The sequence below is a fragment of the Oncorhynchus masou genome, unplaced genomic scaffold, assembly GCF_036934945.1.
Source record: "Oncorhynchus masou masou isolate Uvic2021 unplaced genomic scaffold, UVic_Omas_1.1 unplaced_scaffold_5797, whole genome shotgun sequence".
Lineage (NCBI taxonomy): Eukaryota > Metazoa > Chordata > Actinopteri > Salmoniformes > Salmonidae > Oncorhynchus > Oncorhynchus masou.
In genome coordinates this window covers 4294-20290 of record NW_027012215.1, presented here as the reverse complement: position 1 = coordinate 20290, position 15997 = coordinate 4294, and the positions used below count along the sequence as shown (strand labels likewise).

General features: G+C 45.1%; 1 pseudogene; it reads right to left on the bottom strand.

Annotated features, from left to right (window-relative positions):
* Positions 1–3899: 3899 nt before the first annotated feature.
* On the bottom strand, positions 3900–15739 carry LOC135536227 (transmembrane protein 169-like; annotated as a pseudogene).
* Positions 15740–15997: the final 258 nt, after the last annotated feature.

Sequence of the window (15997 nt, the reverse complement as noted above, 5' to 3'; positions counted from 1 at the left end):
TCCTCCCCTTCCTCCTCTGAAATAGGAGGGTCCTCCCCTTCCTCCTCTGAAATGAGGATGGTCCTCCCCTTCCTCCTCTGAAATGAGGATGGTCCTCCCCTTCCTCCTCCCGGAGGGTCCTCCTCCTCTGAAATGAGGATGGTCCTCCCCTTCCTCCTCTGAAGGATGGTCCTCCCCTTCCTCCCTCTGGATGGTCCTCCCCTTCCTCCTCTGAAATGCGGAGGTCCCCCTTCCTCCTCTGAAATGAGGATGGTCCTCCCTTCCTCCTCTGAAATGAGGAGGGTCCTCCCCTCTGAAATTCCTCCTCTGAAAAGGTCCTCCCCTTCCTCCTCTGAAATGAGGAGGGTCTCCCTTCCTCCTCTGAAATGAGGATGGTCCTCCCCCTTCCTCCTCTGAGGATGTAGATGCATGATGTGAATTCCATGATCAGAACTTTACTAATACTGAAGCTGCATGAACTGTCAAGTTTAGAAAAGATCTGATGTCTGTGGCACTTTTGAAGATCGGGAAGTGTCCTTAATGTGTGTGGCCATCTTGCTACATGAGTTCTTGAAACTCATGCACAGTTTGAGCTATTGTAGGAAGTGACGTTGCAGGCTAGCTCAGTGCTGCCCCCTCACATCTCAAGTGGAAGGCCAACCCAGGGTACTGCAGGCTGCCATTAGCTACTAAATTATTCTCAGAACTTCGTTTGTGTGTGATTTTGAAGTCATCGGTTCAAAGAGATACATCTGGTGAAATAAAAGCAAGGCGCCATGATTATGTTGGAAAAAATGATATATCCACAAATATTGACCACGAAGATGGTCAATATTTTGTCTATAATGGGGTATCAAAATATTGTAAAATGTAATGTAAACAAAAATGAGCTTTTTGGTTGTAATTTAAAGGTTAGGGTAAGACATAACGTTAGCAGTGTGGTTAAGGTTAGGTTTAAAATCAGATTTTAAAAAGAGACATTTTAGAAATTGGCAGGGTTTAGCCATATTTATGACTGTCCTACCACTGATAACACACCTGACACCTAACACGCCTATAGGGAGGGGGTCAGAGACCTGGCAGTGTGGTGAGCAAGACAAACGTGAGCAAGACAAAGGAGCTGATCGTGGACTACAGGAAATGGAGGACGTAAAAGGTACCGGAGCGCCGGTCTAGGTGAAGAAGGCTCTTACACACCCAAGCCATAAGACTGCTGAACAATTAATCAAACGCCCACCGGACTATTTGCATTGATACCCCGCCCCCGCTTTTACAATGCTGGTACTCGCTGTTTGTTATTTATGCAGTCACTTTACCTCGACTCAGCATTGGTACCACCTGTATATAGCCTCGTTAGTGGGTTAACTGCCCTGTTCGGGGGCAAAATGACAGATTTTACCTTGTCAGCTCGGGGATTGATCCGGCAACCTTTCGGTTACTAGTCCAACACTCTGACCACTAGGCTACCTGCCACCCCTGCATAGACCATATACCGTGCATATACTGTACATAAGACATAACCTAAATCAATATAAAACCAGTCAAATAACAACACAACTATTCAAGAAAAACTATTACATTCCTCAATAAGAAGGTCCTCAATCAATATTTAAATTGCCTAGCCGCACCAGAACATCCAATTGTAATGCATTTTGTAGTTGGTTCTAGCAATGAGTTGCTTTAAAACTAAAAAGTGGATTTACCTAGTTCGGTGTAGACCCGAGGAAGCTCAAGAGTTAACCAAATGGTATTCCATGGTCAAGCAGCCGCACACAAGCCTAAGATCACCATTCGCAATGCCAAGCGTCGGCTGGAGTGGCGTAAAGCTCATCGCCATTGGACTCTGGAGCAGTGGAAACGCTTTATCCTAAGTGATGAATCACGCTTCACCATCAGGCAGTCCGACGGACGAATCGGGGTTTGGCAGATGCCAGAGAACGCTACCTGCACCAATGTATAATGCCAACTGTAAAGTTTGGTGGAGGAGGGAAAATGGTCTGGGGCTGTTTTTCATGGTTCGGGCCCCTTAGTTCCAATGAAGGGAAATCTTAAAGTGACAGCATACAATGACATTCTAGATGATTCTGTGCTTCCAACTTTGGGGGAGGTTTCAGCATGACAATGCCCCAGTGCACAAGGCAAGGTCCATATAGAAATGGTTTGTCGAGATCGGTGTGGAAGAACTTGACTCGCCTGCACAGAGCCCTGACCTCAACCGAATAGAACACCTCTGGGATGAATTGGAGCGCAGACTGCGAGCCGGGCCTAATCTCCCAACATCAGTGCCCGACCTCACTAATGCTCATGGCAGAACGGAAGCAAGTCTCTGCAGCAACGTTCCTTCATCTAGTGGAAAGCCTTCCCAGAAGAGTGGAGGCTGTTGCAGCAGCAATGTTCCAACATCGAGTGGAAAGCCTTCCCAGAAGAGTGGAGGCTGTTATAGCAGCAATGTTCCTACATCTAGTGGAAAGCCTTCCCAGAAGAGTGGAGGCTGTTGTAGCAGCAATGTTCCAACATCTAGTGGAAAGCCTTCCCAGAAGAGTGGAGGCTGTTGCAGCAGCAATGTTCCAACATCGAGTGGAAAGCCTTCCCAGAAGAGTGGAGGCTGTTATAGCAGCAATGTTCCTACATCTAGTGGAAAGCCTTCCCAGAAGAGTGGAGGCTGTTGTAGCAGCAATGTTCCAACATCTAGTGGAAAGCCTTCCCAGAAGAGTGGAGGCTGTTATAGCAGCAATGTTCCAACATCTAGTGGAAAGCCTTCACAGAAGAGTGGAGGCTGTTGTAGCAGCAATGTTCCAACATCTAGTGGAAAGCCTTCCCAGAAGAGTGGAGGCTGTTGTAGCAGCAATGTTCCAACATCTAGTGGAAAGTCTTCCCAGAAGAGTGGAGGCTGTTGCAGCAGCAATGTTCCAACATCGAGTGGAAAGCCTTCCCAGAAGAGTGGAGGCTGTTATAGCAGAAATGTTCCTACATCTAGTGGAAAGCCTTCCCAGAAGAGTGGAGGCTGTTGTAGCAGCAATGTTCCAACATCTAGTGGAAAGTCTTCCCAGAAGAGTGGAGGTTGTTATAGCAGCATAGTTCCAACATCTAGTGGAAAGCCTTCCCAGAAGAGTGGAGGCTGTTATAGCAGCATAGTTCCAACATCTAGTAGAAAGCCTTCCCAGAAGAGTGGAGGCTGTTATAGCAGCATAGTTCCAACATCTAGTAGAAAGCCTTCCCAGAAGAGTGGAGGCTGTTATAGCAGCAATGTTCCTACATCTAGTGGAAAGCCTTCCCAGAAGAGTGGAGGCTGTTATAGCAGCAATGTTCCTACATCTAGTGGAAAGCCTTCCCAGAAGAGTGGAGGCTGTTATAGCAGCAATGTTCCTACATCTAGTGGAAAGCATTCCCAGAAGAGTGGAGACTGTTATAGCAGCAAAGGAGGGACCAACTCCATATTAATACCCATAATTTTGGAATGAGATGTTAAACGAACAGGTGTCCACATACTTTTAGCCTTGTAATATACTTTTAGTATTGTAATTTATATGGAATGATAGGTTAAACAAGCAGGGGTCCATGGGATGTTAAACGAGCAGGGGTCCATGAGATGTTAAACGAGCAGGGGTCCATGAGATGTTAAACGAGCAGGGGTCCATGAGATGTTAAACGAGCAGGGGTCCATGAGATGTTAAACGAGCAGGGGTCCATGAGATGTTAAACGAGCAGGGGTCCATGAGATGTTAAACGAGCAGGGGTCCATGAGATGTTAAACGAGCAGGGGTCCATGAGATGTTAAACGAGCAGGGGTCCATGAGATGTTAAACGAGCAGGGGTCCATGAGATGTTAAACGAGCCGGAGTCCACAAACTTTTGGTCATGTAGAGGTACCTAATCATCATAAAGATAGAACGATAAAACGTGACAAAATGACCCCACTGTTGAACTGTGAAAATGATTCAGGTTTTATTTCCATACATTTTACCTCATGGTGAGCAACAAACATGATGTGAAGAGTGAGTGAACAACACACACAGGTGAACCTTTATATAGAGAACAGAGGTACTGACCAAAATCCTTTTAGATCCTTCAAATCTTAATTCTACATTCTTGTCTGCTGAATGAACGCCCCAGAGTTGCTTCCACCCTGCCACAGTTAAAAATGTAATCTCTTCAACCCAAAAGAGAGAAAGGTCAAGTATTACTTCATGCGGGTACAGTACATTAGATATAAAAGGTAACTTCCTGCCTGTCCTGTCGAGGATTTCAGTGCAACAGTTTTTCAACAGAAATCTATCAATATGTTTGATAGATAGGTCTTGTGTTTGATCCTCCATGACGTATACAGTAAACCTCAGGCAGTATTGTAGCGACCCTCATGTTGCAGTTTATTTAATTTAAACATATTTTAATAGCCAGTCCTATGATACAAAACATCCATTGACAACACTTACAACTAAACTAGCTAGTGGTTGAAATATTCAAATAAATAAGACCATTTTAAACATAACAACATGGTGATTGGCCCAGTAAACACAGAGTTCACTTCAATAACAAGAATGCGAGGTTATATAAATTAGTAAGAAGTGTAAGCTAAAACAATAACCGGCTTTTTTGATGGTATCGAAAAACGTGAAAGTATGACAACTATGCCAGTTTGTGTGTTGTGTCCATGATGCCAGTCCAGGGTTATATTCATTAGTGGGTACACCATTGCAAAAAGTGTTTCTTATTAACGGATAAGTTCAGGTAGTTCTAACCTGTTTCGACCCGTTTGCTTCCTCGTGAAAACAACCCAGTCTCACACAGAGGACGTCTGAGCATCCTCGCCGGGGGCCTTGTTACTCCCTTGCATGCTCCCTGAGAAGTTGTCAGAGTCCAGCAGCTCCACGATACTGTATGGAGAACAGTCCTCCAGCCCCAGCTTCCCACAGGCCCAGCCACAAAACCCCTTCTCCAGGTCGCGGACAGACAGCCACCACTCACTAAAGACCCAGGACACCTGCGCCAGGGTGGAGTACAGAGCCAGGGACAGGGCCATGGGCATGATCAGCATGGGGTAGAAGATGATGAGGAAGGGGCAGATGGTAATCTTGTGCCAGAATGTTCTCTCCTCGTTGTAGACCAGGAACACGTTGTACCAGGTGAGCGTGCCATAGTAAAACGACGTGATGAAGGCGATAAGGAACACCAGAGGAGCACACAATAGGCTCCAGAGGATCACATGGGGGCCCTGAAAGAACCCCAAGCCACAGGAACACTTGGAGCCCTGGCCCCTCTCACACTCAGCGTCCAGACGTTCTTTAGAGAGGGCCATGTCCCGGAGTTTCTCTCTGTTAGAGTAACGTGGATGTCTACCACCTGACCCTTCTTCTTCCCCCTGGTGATGGTGCCGGTCAAGGTCACATAACGGCTGTCTGGGGGCATGCTCCTGTCGTTCCAGCCTCCTGGAGATAAAAACAACAACAACAACATTATGACACTAGTAAGCTCCAGCCTCCTGGAGATAAACAACAACAACATGACACTAGTAAGCTCCAGCCTCCTGGAGATAAACAACAACAACAACATTATGACACTAGTAAGCTCCAACCTCCTGGAGTCAAACAACAACATGATGACACTAGTAAGCTCCAGCCTCCTGGAGACAAACAACAACAACAACAACAACATTATGACACTAGTAAGCTCCAACCTCCTGGAGATAAACAACAACAACATTATGACACTAGTAAGCTCCAGCCTCCTGGAGGTAAACAACAACAACAACATTATGACACTAGTAAGCTCCAACCTCCTGGAGTCAAACAACAACATGATGACACTAGTAAGCTTCAACCTCCTGGAGATAAACAACAACAACATTATGACACTAGTAAGCTCCAGCCTCCTGGAGATAAACAACAACAACAACATTATGACACTAGTAAGCTCCAACCTCCTGGAGTCAAACAACAACATGATGACACTAGTAAGCTTCAACCTCCTGGAGATAAACAACAACAACATTATGACACTAGTAAGCTCCAGCCTCCTGGAGATAAACAACAACAACATTATGACACTAGTAAGCTCCAGCCTCCTGGAGGTAAACAACAACAACATGATGACACTAGTAAGCTCGAACCTGCTGGAGACAAACAACAACAACATGATCACACTAGTAAGCTCCAACCTCCTGGAGATAAACAACAACAACATGATGACACTAGTAAGCTCCAGCCTCCTGGAGGTAAACAACAACAACATGATGACACTAGTAAGTTCGAACCTCCTGAGACAAACAACAACAACATGATGACACTAGTAAGTTCCAACCTCTTGGAGACAAACAACAACATGATGACACTAGTAAGCTCCAGCCTCCTGGAGACAAACAACAACAACATGATGACACTAGTAAGCTCCAACCTCCTGAGTCAAACAACAACAACATGATGAGACTAGTAAGCTTCAACCTCCTGGAGACAAACAACAACAACATTATGACACTAGTAAGCTCCAGCCTCCTGGAGACAAACAACAACAACATGATGACACTAGTAAGCTCCAGCCTCCTGGAGATAAACAACAACATGATGACACTAGTAAGCTTCAACCTCCTGGAGACAAACAACAACATGATGACACTAGTAAGTTCCAACCTCTTGGAGACAAACAACAACATGATGACACTAGTAAGCTCCAGCCTCCTGGAGACAAACAACAACAACATGATGACACTAGTAAGCTCCAACCTCCTGGAGTCAAACAACAACAACATGATGAGACTAGTAAGCTTCAACCTCCTGGAGACAAACAACAACAACATTATGACACTAGTAAGCTCCAGCCTCCTGGAGACAAACAACAACAACATGATGACACTAGTAAGCTCCAGCCTCCTGGAGATAAACAACAACATGATGACACTAGTAAGCTTCAACCTCCTGGAGACAAACAACAACAACAACAACATGATGACACTAGTAAGCTCCAGCCTCCTGGAGACAAAAAACAACATTATGACACTAGTAAGCTCCAGCCTCCTGGAGATAAACAACAACAACATTATGACACTAGTAAGCTCCAGCCTCCTGGAGGTAAACAACAACAACATGATGACACTAGTAAGCTCCAGCCTCCTGAAGACAAAAAACAACATGATGACACTAGTAAGCTCCAGCCTCCTGGAGGTAAACAACAACAACATGATGACACTAGTAAGCTCCAACCTCCTGGAGGTAAACAACAACATGATGACACTAGTAAGCTCCAGCCTCCTGGAGGTAACAACAACAACATGATGACACTAGTAAGCTCCAGCCTCCTGAAGACAAAAAACAACATTATGACACTAGTAAGCTCCAGCCTCCTGGAGACAAACAACAACAACAACATGATGACACTAGTAAGCTCCAGCCTCCTGGAGACAAACAACAACAACAACATGATGACACTAGTAAGCTCCAGCCTCCTGGAGACAAAAACAACATTATGACACTAGTAAGCTCCAGCCTCCTGGAGATAAACAACAACAACATTATGAGACTAGTAAGCTCCAGCCTCCTGGAGGTAAACAACAACAACATGATGACACTAGTAAGCTCCAGCCTCCTGAAGACAAAAAACAACATGATGACACTAGTAAGCTCCAGCCTCCTGGAGGTAAACAACAACAACATGATGACACTAGTAAGCTCCAACCTCCTGGAGGTAAACAACAACATGATGACACTAGTAAGCTCCAGCCTCCTGGAGGTAAACAACAACAACATGATGACACTAGTAAGTTCCAACCTCCTGGAGACAAACAACAACATGATGACATTAGTAAGCTCCAACCTCCTGGAGACAAACAACAACAACATGATGACACTAGTAAGCTCCAACCTCCTGGAGTCAAACAACAACAACATGATGACACTAGTAAGTTCCAACCTCCTGGAAACAAACAATAACATGATGACACTAGTAAGCTTCAACCTCCTGGAGACAAACAACAACATTATGACACTAGTAAGCTCCAGCCTCCTGGAGGTAAACAACAACACCATTATGACACTAGTAAGCTCCAGCCTCCTGGAGGTAAACAACAACAACATGATGACACTAGTAAGCTCCAACCTCCTGGAGATAAACAACAACAACAACATGATGACACTAGTAAGCTCCAGCCTCCTAGAGATAAACAACAACAACATTATGACACTAGTAAGCTCCAGCCTCCTGGAGGTAAACAACAACAACATGATGACACTAGTAAGCTCCAACCTCCTGGAGACAAACAACAACAACATGATGACACTAGTAAGCTCCAACCTCCTGGAGACAAACAACAACAACATGATGACACTAGTAAGCTCCAACCTCCTGGAGATAAACAACAACAACATGATGACACTAGTAAGCTCCAGCCTCCTGGAGGTAAACAACAACAACATGATGACACTAGTAAGCTCCAGCCTCCTGGAGATAAACAAGAACAACAACATGATGACACTAGTAAGCTCCAGCCTCCTGGAGATAAACAACAACAACATTATGACACTAGAAAGCTCCAACCTCCTGGAGACAAACAGCAACAGTAAAAACAACATTATGACACTAGTAAGCTCCAGCCTCCTGGAGACAAACAACAACAACAACATGATGACACTAGTAAGCTCCAGCCTCCTGGAGATAAAACAACAACAATAACATGATGACACTAGTAAGCTCCAGCCTCCTGGAGGTAAACAACAAAATATTATGACACTAGTAAGCTCCAACCTCCTGGAGACAAACAGCAACAATAACAACAACATTATGACACTAGTAAGCTCCAGCCTCCTGGAGACAAACAACAACAACATTATGACATTAGTAAGCTCCTGCCTCCTGGAGACAAACAACAACAACAACAACATGATGACACTAGTAAGCTCCAGCCTCCTGGAGATAAACAAAAACAACAACATGACACTAGTAAGCTCCAGCCTCCTGGAGACAAACAACAACAACATGATGACACTAGTAAGCTCCAACCTCCTGGAGTCAAACAACAACAACATGATGAGACTAGTAAGCTTCAACCTCCTGGAGACAAACAACAACAACATTATGACACTAGTAAGCTCCAGCCTCCTGGAGACAAACAACAACAACATGATGACACTAGTAAGCTCCAGCCTCCTGGAGATAAACAACAACATGATGACACTAGTAAGCTTCAACCTCCTGGAGACAAACAACAACAACAACAACATGATGACACTAGTAAGCTCCAGCCTCCTGGAGACAAAAAACAACATTATGACACTAGTAAGCTCCAGCCTCCTGGAGATAAACAACAACAACATTATGACACTAGTAAGCTCCAGCCTCCTGGAGGTAAACAACAACAACATGATGACACTAGTAAGCTCCAGCCTCCTGAAGACAAAAAACAACATGATGACACTAGTAAGCTCCAGCCTCCTGGAGGTAAACAACAACAACATGATGACACTAGTAAGCTCCAACCTCCTGGAGGTAAACAACAACATGATGACACTAGTAAGCTCCAGCCTCCTGGAGGTAACAACAACAACATGATGACACTAGTAAGCTCCAGCCTCCTGAAGACAAAAAACAACATTATGACACTAGTAAGCTCCAGCCTCCTGGAGACAAACAACAACAACAACATGATGACACTAGTAAGCTCCAGCCTCCTGGAGACAAACAACAACAACAACATGATGACACTAGTAAGCTCCAGCCTCCTGGAGACAAAAACAACATTATGACACTAGTAAGCTCCAGCCTCCTGGAGATAAACAACAACAACATTATGAGACTAGTAAGCTCCAGCCTCCTGGAGGTAAACAACAACAACATGATGACACTAGTAAGCTCCAGCCTCCTGAAGACAAAAAACAACATGATGACACTAGTAAGCTCCAGCCTCCTGGAGGTAAACAACAACAACATGATGACACTAGTAAGCTCCAACCTCCTGGAGGTAAACAACAACATGATGACACTAGTAAGCTCCAGCCTCCTGGAGGTAAACAACAACAACATGATGACACTAGTAAGTTCCAACCTCCTGAGACAAACAACAACATGATGACATTAGTAAGCTCCAACCTCCTGAGACAAACAACAACAACATGATGACACTAGTAAGCTCCAACCTCCTGGAGTCAAACAACAACAACATGATGACACTAGTAAGTTCCAACCTCCTGGAAACAAACAATAACATGATGACACTAGTAAGCTTCAACCTCCTGGAGACAAACAACAACATTATGACACTAGTAAGCTCCAGCCTCCTGGAGGTAAACAACAACACCATTATGACACTAGTAAGCTCCAGCCTCCTGGAGGTAAACAACAACAACATGATGACACTAGTAAGCTCCAACCTCCTGGAGATAAACAACAACAACAACATGATGACACTAGTAAGCTCCAGCCTCCTAGAGATAAACAACAACAACATTATGACACTAGTAAGCTCCAGCCTCCTGGAGGTAAACAACAACAACATGATGACACTAGTAAGCTCCAACCTCCTGGAGACAAACAACAACAACATGATGACACTAGTAAGCTCCAACCTCCTGGAGACAAACAACAACAACATGATGACACTAGTAAGCTCCAACCTCCTGGAGATAAACAACAACAACATGATGACACTAGTAAGCTCCAGCCTCCTGGAGGTAAACAACAACAACATGATGACACTAGTAAGCTCCAGCCTCCTGGAGATAAACAAGAACAACAACATGATGACACTAGTAAGCTCCAGCCTCCTGGAGATAAACAACAACAACATTATGACACTAGAAAGCTCCAACCTCCTGGAGACAAACAGCAACAGTAAAAACAACATTATGACACTAGTAAGCTCCAGCCTCCTGGAGACAAACAACAACAACAACATGATGACACTAGTAAGCTCCAGCCTCCTGGAGATAAAACAACAACAATAACATGATGACACTAGTAAGCTCCAGCCTCCTGGAGGTAAACAACAAAATATTATGACACTAGTAAGCTCCAACCTCCTGGAGACAAACAGCAACAATAACAACAACATTATGACACTAGTAAGCTCCAGCCTCCTGGAGACAAACAACAACAACATTATGACATTAGTAAGCTCCTGCCTCCTGGAGACAAACAACAACAACAACAACATGATGACACTAGTAAGCTCCAGCCTCCTGAGATAAACAAAAACAACAACATGACACTAGTAAGCTCCAGCCTCCTGGAGACAAACAACAACAACATGATGACACTAGTAAGCTCCAACCTCCTGGAGTCAAACAACAACAACATGATGAGACTAGTAAGCTTCAACCTCCTGGAGACAAACAACAACAACATTATGACACTAGTAAGCTCCAGCCTCCTGGAGACAAACAACAACAACATGATGACACTAGTAAGCTCCAGCCTCCTGGAGATAAACAACAACATGATGACACTAGTAAGCTTCAACCTCCTGGAGACAAACAACAACAACAACAACATGATGACACTAGTAAGCTCCAGCCTCCTGGAGACAAAAAACAACATTATGACACTAGTAAGCTCCAGCCTCCTGGAGATAAACAACAACAACATTATGACACTAGTAAGCTCCAGCCTCCTGGAGGTAAACAACAACAACATGATGACACTAGTAAGCTCCAGCCTCCTGAAGACAAAAAACAACATGATGACACTAGTAAGCTCCAGCCTCCTGGAGGTAAACAACAACAACATGATGACACTAGTAAGCTCCAACCTCCTGGAGGTAAACAACAACATGATGACACTAGTAAGCTCCAGCCTCCTGGAGGTAACAACAACAACATGATGACACTAGTAAGCTCCAGCCTCCTGAAGACAAAAAACAACATTATGACACTAGTAAGCTCCAGCCTCCTGGAGACAAACAACAACAACAACATGATGACACTAGTAAGCTCCAGCCTCCTGGAGACAAACAACAACAACAACATGATGACACTAGTAAGCTCCAGCCTCCTGGAGACAAAAAACAACATTATGACACTAGTAAGCTCCAGCCTCCTGGAGATAAACAACAACAACATTATGAGACTAGTAAGCTCCAGCCTCCTGGAGGTAAACAACAACAACATGATGACACTAGTAAGCTCCAGCCTCCTGAAGACAAAAAACAACATGATGACACTAGTAAGCTCCAGCCTCCTGGAGGTAAACAACAACAACATGATGACACTAGTAAGCTCCAACCTCCTGGAGGTAAACAACAACATGATGACACTAGTAAGCTCCAGCCTCCTGGAGGTAAACAACAACATGATGACACTAGTAAGTTCCAACCTCCTGGAGACAAACAACAACATGATGACATTAGTAAGCTCCAACCTCCTGGAGACAAACAACAACAACATGATGACACTAGTAAGCTCCAACCTCCTGGAGTCAAACAACAACAACATGATGACACTAGTAAGTTCCAACCTCCTGGAAACAAACAATAACATGATGACACTAGTAAGCTTCAACCTCCTGGAGACAAACAACAACATTATGACACTAGTAAGCTCCAGCCTCCTGGAGGTAAACAACAACACCATTATGACACTAGTAAGCTCCAGCCTCCTGGAGGTAAACAACAACAACATGATGACACTAGTAAGCTCCAACCTCCTGGAGATAAACAACAACAACAACATGATGACACTAGTAAGCTCCAGCCTCCTAGAGATAAACAACAACAACATTATGACACTAGTAAGCTCCAGCCTCCTGGAGGTAAACAACAACAACATGATGACACTAGTAAGCTCCAACCTCCTGGAGACAAACAACAACAACATGATGACACTAGTAAGCTCCAACCTCCTGGAGACAAACAACAACAACATGATGACACTAGTAAGCTCCAACCTCCTGGAGATAAACAACAACAACATGATGACACTAGTAAGCTCCAGCCTCCTGGAGGTAAACAACAACAACATGATGACACTAGTAAGCTCCAGCCTCCTGGAGATAAACAAGAACAACAACATGATGACACTAGTAAGCTCCAGCCTCCTGGAGATAAACAACAACAACATTATGACACTAGAAAGCTCCAACCTCCTGGAGACAAACAGCAACAGTAAAAACAACATTATGACACTAGTAAGCTCCAGCCTCCTGGAGACAAACAACAACAACAACATGATGACACTAGTAAGCTCCAGCCTCCTGGAGATAAAACAACAACAATAACATGATGACACTAGTAAGCTCCAGCCTCCTGGAGGTAAACAACAAAATATTATGACACTAGTAAGCTCCAACCTCCTGGAGACAAACAGCAACAATAACAACAACATTATGACACTAGTAAGCTCCAGCCTCCTGGAGACAAACAACAACAACATTATGACATTAGTAAGCTCCTGCCTCCTGGAGACAAACAACAACAACAACAACATGATGACACTAGTAAGCTCCAGCCTCCTGGAGATAAACAAAAACAACAACATGACACTAGTAAGCTCCAGCCTCCTGGAGATAAACAACAACAACAACAACATAACACTCGTAAGCTTCAGCCTCCTGGAGATAAACAACAACATGACACTAGTAAGCTCCAGCCTCCTGGAGACAAACAACAACAACAACAACATGATGACACTAGTGAGACAGAATACAAAAACATACACAGCACAGTTCACCAAATACATTTCAGAATGATTATTCTTTGCATAGAAGTGGGCTTGCTATCAGACGAAAGAGGCAGCTAAACATATTGTAGTGGGAACAGCATGTCAGATATCTGCTATGTTATGGAAACAACCCAACGATACCCCTGTCGTACCATACCACTGATGTCTCACCTTCGCCGGTGGGTGTGTTGAGGAACTTGGCCCCCTCCTCGGTGCTCCTCTCAGCACCTCCCTCCTCTCCCACCTGCTCCTCCCCGGGCCCCCTCTCATTGTCTGAGCGATACACAATGATGGACTCAGGTCTGGGCTCCTTCCTCCTCCTCTTCCTCCGGTTGGCGGAGCCCACTTCTGCGTGGTTCCCTGATGCCTCTGACCTCTCCGACTGGAGGGAGATGAGCTGGGGGCTGTTATCCCCACTGGGCTGGGCCTCCGCCTGGGCCATACTGACTGACTAAGGGGAAAGACACCTCTCTAGGCCTTACCTCCTGACTGGGGCTGGGACACCTCTCTAGGCCTTACCTCCTGACTGGGACACCTCTCTAGGCCTTACCTCCTGACTGGGACACCTCTCTAGGCCTTACCTCCTGACTGGGACACCTCTCTAGGCCTTACCTCCTGACTGGGACACCTCTCTAGGCCTTACCTCCTGACTGGGACACCTCTCTAGGCCTTACCTCCTGACTGGGACACCTCTCTAGGCCTTACCTCCTGACTGGGACACCTCTCTAGGCCTTGCCTCCTGACTGGGACACCTCTCTAGGCCTTACCTCCTGACTGGGACACCTCTCTAGGCCTTACCTCCTGACTGGGACACCTCTCTGGGCCTTACCTCCTGACTGGGACACCTCTCTGGGCCTTACCTCCTGACTGGGACACCTCTCTAGGCCTTACCTCCTGACTGGGACACCTCTCTGGGCCTTACCTCCTGACTGGGGCACCTCTCTGGGCCTTACCTCCTGACTGGGGCACCTCTCTGGGCCTTACCTCCTGACTGGGGCACCTCTCTGGGCCTTACCTCCTGACTGGGACACCTCTCTAGGCCTTACCTCCTGACTGGGACACCTCTCTAGGCCTTACCTCCTGACTGGGGCACCTCTCTGGGCCTTACCTCCTGACTGGGGCACCTCTCTGGGCCTTACCTCCTGACTGGGACACCTCTCTAGGCCTTACCTCCTGACTGGGACACCTCTCTAGGCCTTACCTCCTGACTGGGGCACCTCTCTGGGCCTTACCTCCTGACTGGGGCACCTCTCTGGGCCTTACCTCCTGACTGGGGCACCTCTCTGGGCCTTACCTCCTGACTGGGGCACCTCTCTGGGCCTTACCTCCTGACTGGGGCACCTCTCTGGGCCTTACCTCCTGACTGGCCTGGGACTAATGATCACTTGGGAAACATGCTGCCTACATGTGTCCATTCTGTGAGAGCAGGTATTCCCAGAAGGAAAGCACTGACAGAATTGTACAAAGGAAAGAAACAGTCAGAATTTTAGGAGTGCTTCGAATATATTTCTGCCACTGTAATGCATCCAGTAATAACACTGGGGTTAGGTTACACTTCATGTTACTGCATAATTTAATTGAATACATTCATTTTTCGTATCGATTTATATGCACATTGACAATACCATTGCAAATGTATATAGGCATAGAAAACTACATTTAATATAATTTAATGAATGAAAGGGTTGTTCGCGTCGACACCATTTTCTGCAGTGGATCACGTTTACCCTACCAATGTCCTAATGTAACCTCACCACGGCTTTGACAACGATGGAGCCGTGAAAACCCACCATTACAACATAAGTACATTTTCAACATGGAGGCCACATTATGCATCAATGCATCAGACAAAAGGTTTACAGTAGATTGTATCAGAATTAAATGGTAGCGGAGAAACTAACGTAAGGGGCAATGCTTTCCATTTAAAATCACATCACACCCAGATATCTGTTCTTTTGTCTAAACAAATACCCGCGGCGTGGAAAACGTTTGCATTTACACTCAAAGACAATATGCCTTACCTTAAAATGGTTTACCACCAAAACTGAGGTATAGTAGTTGTGTTATTTTCGTGTGTAGTTATTTATCCGACACCCCTTCGATAGACGTTGGTTCCACACCACTACGCTGTTCACCGATTTAGGCAGGGTTGCCAGGACCACAACATTTGTATCCCATTGACCGTACAAAACCAGCACAAAAGGACTAAAAATAAACATTTTTTTCCACGGGAAGAGAGGAGTTGCCACATTTATACAATAAACAATTATCCCATAATTTTACCGAGCCAATAAAGAAGGAATATCGTAACTTGTAATTACCGACGTAACTTGTAACGCAAAATTTGGTTTACATCAAAATAATTATTGCGAACTAAGACAAGA